Source organism: Protomyctophum parallelum, assembly GCF_964188405.1.
Source record: "Protomyctophum parallelum genome assembly, chromosome: 1".
Classification (NCBI taxonomy): Eukaryota; Metazoa; Chordata; class Actinopteri; order Myctophiformes; family Myctophidae; genus Protomyctophum; species Protomyctophum parallelum.
Genome location: NC_139697.1, coordinates 38772450 through 38780090, shown reverse-complemented (window position 1 = coordinate 38780090; position 7641 = coordinate 38772450). Strand labels below are relative to the sequence as shown.

General features: G+C 39.2%; 1 long non-coding RNA gene across 1 annotated transcript; it reads left to right on the top strand.

Moving 5' to 3' along the window:
• The first annotated feature begins 1873 nt into the window (after positions 1-1873).
• Positions 1874-7445, top strand: LOC310861064. The gene is made up of 5 exons (XR_014569455.1): positions 1874-1982; positions 6507-6581; positions 6697-6822; positions 7101-7205; positions 7356-7445. It is a non-coding gene; the product is annotated as an uncharacterized lncRNA (long non-coding RNA).
• Positions 7446-7641: the final 196 nt, after the last annotated feature.

Genomic DNA, 7641 nt, shown 5'->3' with positions numbered 1-7641 from the left:
TAATAGCAAATCCTTTACCAATTGGTGCAACAGTCGCTTAGCTGTTCACAGACTGACAGACCGATGAGTGATGACAGACTGATGGGGAAACAGACAAACAGGACACAGGATAATAAAAAAATTAATTAAATAAAAGAACATGAAGAAAATTAATTAATTGGAGCCTCTCTTTCCTGATTTGATGAAATTCGTGAAACCACCTGAAATGTATGTTTTTTTTTAATTATTATTATTGTTAACTGGAGCTGGAGGATGGGGAAACCCCTGTTACAGAACTAGCAATGATTATCAGAATATTGAGCTGTAACTTTTTAACAGAAACGAAACAACAAAAACAAGTTTTGTTTCAACCAAAACATCCCACTTTAACTCAGTCAGACCAAGTGAAGATGTGTATAGTGTCAAACTCTAGGTCTATTTAATTAATTCAAAAATGTAATCTTAAACTCTAGATACAGTAGGCCTACCTGTATCTAATGTATTCATGCTGCTGCTTTTGCTACAACACCTAAATCTCCCCACAGGGAACAATAAAGGTCTTACTTTATCCAGAGAATAGTGCAGACACTTATAGCCTTAAGTAAGTTTAGGATTAATGTCATCACATTGTAGAGCAGCTTAATGAAGACTGCTGGGGCTCTGTGATGTGTCCCAGCTCCAAATAGCTTGTTTTTGCGCCTGGGTTGCCAGGTTGCTTCCAAGCCTGCATGTGCTCCAGGGACCAGGGTCTGTTGACGGACCAGGCGGTCTCACAGGTTAGGCCCAGGGGTGTTGCACCAGAACCCAGGGTTATTATAGTTGACTAAATGAAACAACTAGAACTACAATTTCGGGGGGAAGGGGATGAATTTACAAAACTATATAATACATACATGTTGCAAAACCGTTCATTACAAAGCATAAATTAAATGAAAATCACACCTGTGTGAACTGAGTGGTGCAACTCCCCCCCCCCCCCCCCCCCCCCTCTCTCATTAGCAGGCAACAGTGCAGCAGCACTATCTCTCTCTCTCTGTTTCTGGCACACTCTGGCCACTTTTGCCCCTACTGCTACTCAGTCACATTTTTTTTGCCACCAGGGGTGCCCCCCTTAAAATCGCCACTTGGACACGGGCCGGGATCTGATCTCTGATCAAATTTGGGTCACCTGGAGGAGCTGCCTGCTAGGGACTATAGGAAACACCCAATGATCCATGCAGGTTTACAACACTGATGATGTGTCCAAGTTCATGCATCAGTAGATGTTTAATTAACTGAACTTGATGATTTATGCATTTGGGAACTTTCCAATGGAAGCCAGGGACATGAAGATACAATTGGGTGCATCCAATGTTTGTATGCTACAAAAAGAAAGTTGAGCTGGTTTCAACTTCAGCTGCAAATATACCAATCTACAAATATGCTTTGTATCCTTTGTATTTGCCAGTATGGACACATAGCTTACATTTTCACAAGTCTGTTTTCAACCTGGATCATTCTGTCATTTTGTCTGATATGCATGTTCAGTTTGTGTGCTGTTCTGAGTGATAAAAGCGCAGGGCTGCCATCTAGCGGTGATGTAACAAAAGGGAAACACTGTCTGGGTTTCATTCAGGTTTCATTGCACAATGCACACTGTGCAATCTGCACAGGTTTTCCATTTCCTCCGAGGTGGAAAGCCCACTATGGGAGATTCTGATTTTCAATTGTACATACATTTTGTTTTGATTGTATTGTTCCACTTTTTGCTTTGGAAATGTAAACGTATGTTTTCTTATGCCCTTTAAATTGAAATTGAACCAGAGCCTATTTAAAACTATAGCCAGGTTTAACCACTCCCCCTTGAATTAAATCACATTGCATCATAGAGTAGCATACAAATGCAGACGATTTCCGGGACTACTACTTCGGGTAGTTGTGCGTAAAACAGCTGTCAACCTCTCCCTTTGAAGACAAAAAATAAAACTGTTGCGCAGCAGAAGTTATAAGACATTTTCTTTCTGGTAAGTTATAGCTTACAGTATAACATGACTTTATTGTTTAGAGGCAACTTGCTAGCCTATGTTTTAATAATGTAAGGCTATAGCTCGATCTGGTCCATAGCTAAACGCATTTAGAGCTATGGACCAGAGCTAATATAAGGCTATACTTCTCTCCTCCCACGATACGATGCGAGTTAGCTTGCGTTATGGACCACAGTTAATTTCTGCAACTTTTTGACAGCAGAACCCCAACGCGGATGTTACATTGATGACAGAAAATGTGTTAAACCAAAGTCCAAACTGTAGTAACGTGAAATCACGTGACTCAGTCATAGCCTAGTAGTGCCTACTTTGCAACTACTAGACTATAGGGGGGGGGGGGGGGGGGCGCTCCACCAGGGCAGGTCAGGTTGTGGCCTCCTGGTGGCGCTATAATAGGCCAATGTGAAAAGGGTGCCATTTCTTCTTATGCCATGGATGGCTAATGTGAAAACTGTGTGCCATTTCTTCTTATGCCATGGCAATACCAGAAGTTGGTTGTTACTAACCTATATTTATCCAAAACGCCTTAGATTGTGCTGCTGCATTATTCTTCTACCTGCCTGCACATATTTGCTGGGGCCAATTAGTCAAAAAATTACCAAAATCAACATAAGATCGTGCAATAGTTAACTAAGGTTTTCAAAAACCATCGAAAAACCATCTGTTTGCAACGATTATGAAAATTGCTCAACATATGCAAGTTAGCATCTACATCAATATTTCTAACATAAAACCTTGGTGTAGCCTACTCAACATGCCCATGGGTTCACATTCTGGCAAGTGGACTAATGTGCATAATTGTTATTTTTTACATATTAGATCAGAGCTTTATAGGCATTTTAAGCATTTTATAGGCATTTTATGTCATGTCTTAGAATGAGCGAATTAGGGAAGGGGATCAACGGCACGTGATTCTTTGTTTGACCCCGCAAAAACGCGGATGTGTGTCTCAAAGAATGTGATTATTGGCACATATGGCAGAATCTCTGAAAGATTCATTCTTTCCTGTCAATACAGTTTTTTTAAACACCAGTTCCTTTGGTTCAGAGAGATTCAAATAAATCCATGCACTCCGATTAGATGGGCTGAGCATGAGTGAACTTTTCGGGTACAAATATTGGTAATTTGTAAATCCCTATATCAAGTATCCCTATCCCTAACAGCTTTTCTATTTACTGGTAGTTTAATTAATTATTTCCATAGAATTAAAATCATTGTTTTATAAGATGACCTTTCTGCATGTGCTTGTATAGGCTTTTTGGCATTTGTGCCATTAAACAACAATCATGTGGCCAAGTGGCCTTGACCTAAAACGACCTTTCTCAGTCCCAGCAACACCCTCTCAAGATCTGGTAAAAACATGTTACATACAAGTTGTATGTAAGATGTCACATTGTATGTAACATGTAACATGTTACATACAAGTTGTATGTAACAACAAACGCTTTCATCCACATGACGTTCACAGCCAAGAAGAGATGGTGGGCTGAGGAAGGCCAGGTGCCAAAACGCGTCCGTATAATACCCGTGCCTTGTATACTTTGGATTGCACGCTAATCTTTTGTAGTTAATCTTTCACTCAATAGGGACAACTCATGTTGCAAGTTGATGATTTCATTTGTCAATGTGTGTCCAGCCCTATGGAATGTGCTAATATTCAAAATGTTCCTTTGATGCTCATATATTTACCGTATAGGAAGTATTACGTACATAGTTTGAGGGGTGTGTCTGTCTGTCCGTTTGGCTGAGCACGGAATGTGATGATAAGAGTGCCCCTCACCCCTCACATTTTTTTTTAAAGTAGCCCAAAGCTATCCTTATGTAAAGCTTAGCTTTGGGCTGTACCAGAGGGAAACGTTTATTTGACCAGGGTTGAGTTTGTATCCTGAAATAAAACTGAATGAGTTCAGCGTGCAGCTGGAACAGATATGGACACGTTTCTTTTTTAAATTGCTAAATACAACGCACAAGTACTTAGTATTGATTTGATGCAATCGATTATTTGCATTGCAAAACAACTTGATATGATTCAAAGTCAAATGATATGACAATCTGACTTTAGAGTTTATTAGGATCCCCATAACAGCAGCTAGTCTTCCTGGGGTCCACTGTCAACATATAGAACATTAAAACATGACATTTCACATTTGACAATATTTCATCACATTCATTTCTCAAGAAGACGAGGAGTGATGCTGTCAGCCTCTCTGGAACTGTCGGCCTGTCACGAAACTTGGATTAGAGATTAAACCGGGATTTAACACATATCCTGGCTTAGTATATCCTGGATCAGCGATTAACCGGTTTCATGAAAGCTGGTTAATCTTGCCAGATTAATTTAACCAGTTAACCTGGATATGTTGAGGCTTGATTCGGTTTCATGAAAGTGATGCTACATTAGTTACCATGGAAACTAATGCTTTGGACTTAGCCTGCTCTGGACCAGGCTAACAGCCAGGTTTAACCTAATCCTGATGTCTTTACTGTTCATTAAGCACTGCAGTCAAACTGATCACAAACCAATGATGTTTTCCAGATTTATTCAATTATTATGGGTTTATGTTGCCTTATTTGTATCAGTCTGCATTAAAGGACTAATTTAAGCACTATATAAAATCAAATAACCAAAATATATAGGCTGCACAAGCACAACATCATGACAGCTTGTGAGCTTGTAGATCAGCTGCTTTTGGTGAATGTTCCCCATGAATAGGTTTTCTGTCATGCAAGTGCACGGTTAAGAATAATAATAATTATTATTATACATATTACCATTGTAACGTTTCACCCACTACTAGTCCTACATACTTACACCATTCAAACCTATTTAGGTTCATCCTACGGTGGACAAGTGTGCCTGAAAAGGAATCTTTGAAATGTTTCATAGTTTTAGAAATATAGTGCTAGTGAGACATTTATAGGCAGATAGTGGCACTTAAAAAAATCACTTTCACCTAGAAACTCCATTCACACTTTGTAAAATTCAGCTTATTGTGGAGACACATGCTGGAACTTTTTAATTTAAAATGTTTTGTAGTTTCTGAGTTATTTAACTTAAACGCCCAATGCATTCTCAATGGCAATAGCACAAACTTTGGAATGCTACATGAACCCATGACCCTCACCAGTCTGGCCCCTGTCTGGACAACAACCCCCTTCCCCAAAGGTAGCTCCCTCAGAGGAGGGAGTTATGGTCAAATATCACAATGCGACAATATCATTATGCTTACAATATTAAGAATTCTGTTTTAAGTTAATAGTAGTGGTAAAATGTAAACTATATTTTTGGGGTAGTTAATCATTCAGTCTATCTGTGCTGCCTTTGGAATGGCAGTTTGGTACATGTTTAATAATTCTGTCATTTAATTAAGTTACATTAAAAGGTGAAGTGTATTGTAACAGGTTTTACTGCCCTCCAGTGGTGGAAGTAGAAAGTGAAACGAAACTCAGTAGGGCCAGCATTTCCCAGTAAAACGAAACTCAGTTGAGTCAGCATTTCCCCACAGAACAGTGAGCTGTGCACATGGTCTGCTGAGAATTCTTCTTATATGCCTTTGCCTTGGACATTATTTGTCTGTAAGTACATTTTAGTTGTAGTTAATCAATGGGATGTTTATATTTCATGATGAATGATGTTTGCAACTTTCCTATTAGCTTAACAACATTTAGCTTACTGCAGCAGTGGCTGCAGTGCTTTCTGTGTTTCAACTTTGTGTTCCTACTAGTTCAATGCAAATAGCCTACAAGGCTTACTATTACTCACACACATTTACCTGTGTGGTAATTCCTTTGTTGTTTATTTACAGTACATGTGTGCTAATTCATTTTTATGTTTATTTCTGTACTGTTTCAGTTTTACAAAATTACCTGTGGAGACTTCAGTAAATTCAAGAAAAGTCAAGCCTTGTCTCTTTATTGGAGGATTTCAGAAAGTGTTAACTAGCTGTCTAGCTGCACATAGGCACGTGTTGCAAGGGCAGCACACTATCCACTATTGAGAGTATGTTCTCTCTTTAATTACAGCAGCAGTATTTATTTTAGAAGTCCTTGTATCAGTAAGTCTTGAATAGATTAGTAAAGATAATGAGATATACAGAAGGGGGCTGTAATGCAACTATTAAGTATGCAAACTGCCTTAATACCCCATGAAGAAGAAGGATCAGTAAATCTGTGATCCACATAATGGATCTAGAGACAAAAAGCCAGACTGTCTATTAAGCCTGGCTTGCTGATCCCGGCTCGCCAAATCCGCCAATTCTGAGCCTCGCTTGGCTTTAGTGGAACGGAATAAACCAGGCTGTAAAGACCAGGATTGAAAAAGCCTGGTTTTGGCCTAAATCCTGGATTAGTTAATCCAAGTGTCGTGAAACAGGCCCCAGGAGAGCTTGACTGTAGTTGGATCGTTGAAATTAAAATGAATGCATCGATGCAGTTACTGTATCGTTACATGTTTAATGTGTGTGTGTGTGTGTGTGTGTGTGTGTGTGTGTGTGTGTGTGTTAGGTCATATGAACGGTTAAGTTGTTGAAGTCGATTGGAAGTCATGGATCATGACCATTCTGGTGACAAGAGTGGCAGGTTGGTCACAATCTATTTTTTTAATCATAAACACTGGCATCAGCATCATAATTGTCATTGAGTTTAATGTTGAATAATAATAAAAGAATGAAAACATAAACAATGGTATTCACAGCATCATCCAGGAGACTGAAGGGCAGAGAACAGAGATGTCTGTCAGCAGTGATGTGGTCGTGAAGAGTGAACCATCTATGGCTCCAAATGATAACTTCAATACAGTTGCCAGGATCCCAGACAAGAGGTTGGACCACAACAATGTTCAGTTTTAGCTATCCCACATAACTGTGTGACTTAGTATCAGCCCAAAGAAAACAAGACAGACAGACTACTTTATTGATCCTACAAGGACATTTTAGTTGCAATGACAGTTACAGAAATCATACAAAAAAGGAAAAAAGGAACAGATAACTGTGTGTGTGTGTGTGTGTGTGTGTGTGTGTGTGTGTGTGTGTGTGTGTGTGTGTGTGTGTGTGTGTGTGTGTGTGTGTGTGTGTGTGTGTGTGTGTGTGTACACGTCAGGATGAAGCTGAGTAGAGGGGTGTCTCCTGCTGTGTCCATGAAAAGTGACTGGTCCATGGATCACCCTTATAACTTTAAAAGAGGACCCACTACTTCAGACTCAGGGTGAGAATGAACAACATGCTTTTTCAGTTATAGAAACTAGATGGTTGCCTACACAACTATATATACATGTTTATCACATAATAATAACAACAATAATAATAATCATTGTTGATGTTTTGGTTACCAGCATACATTTCTGCTTTGTTTCAGCGTGAGAGAGTCCCCTGTACCTAGCAGTCTATCTATGAAAAGTGACGCGTCGTCCATGGGTCAACCTATTAACTTTAGAGAATACCTAAAGTAAGACACCATTACTGTGTTTCTGTTAAAGGACTACATGTAATTTTTTATTCACAGGCCGTATATTGTACATCAAACTTTCACATTGATGGCTTAATTTTAGATGTCATGTTTGTTCAGTATCAGAATCATCTTTATTGTCACATCACAGTTTTACAAGTAAAAAGTAGGTGAAATTAGTTTTTGTGCATAGTTT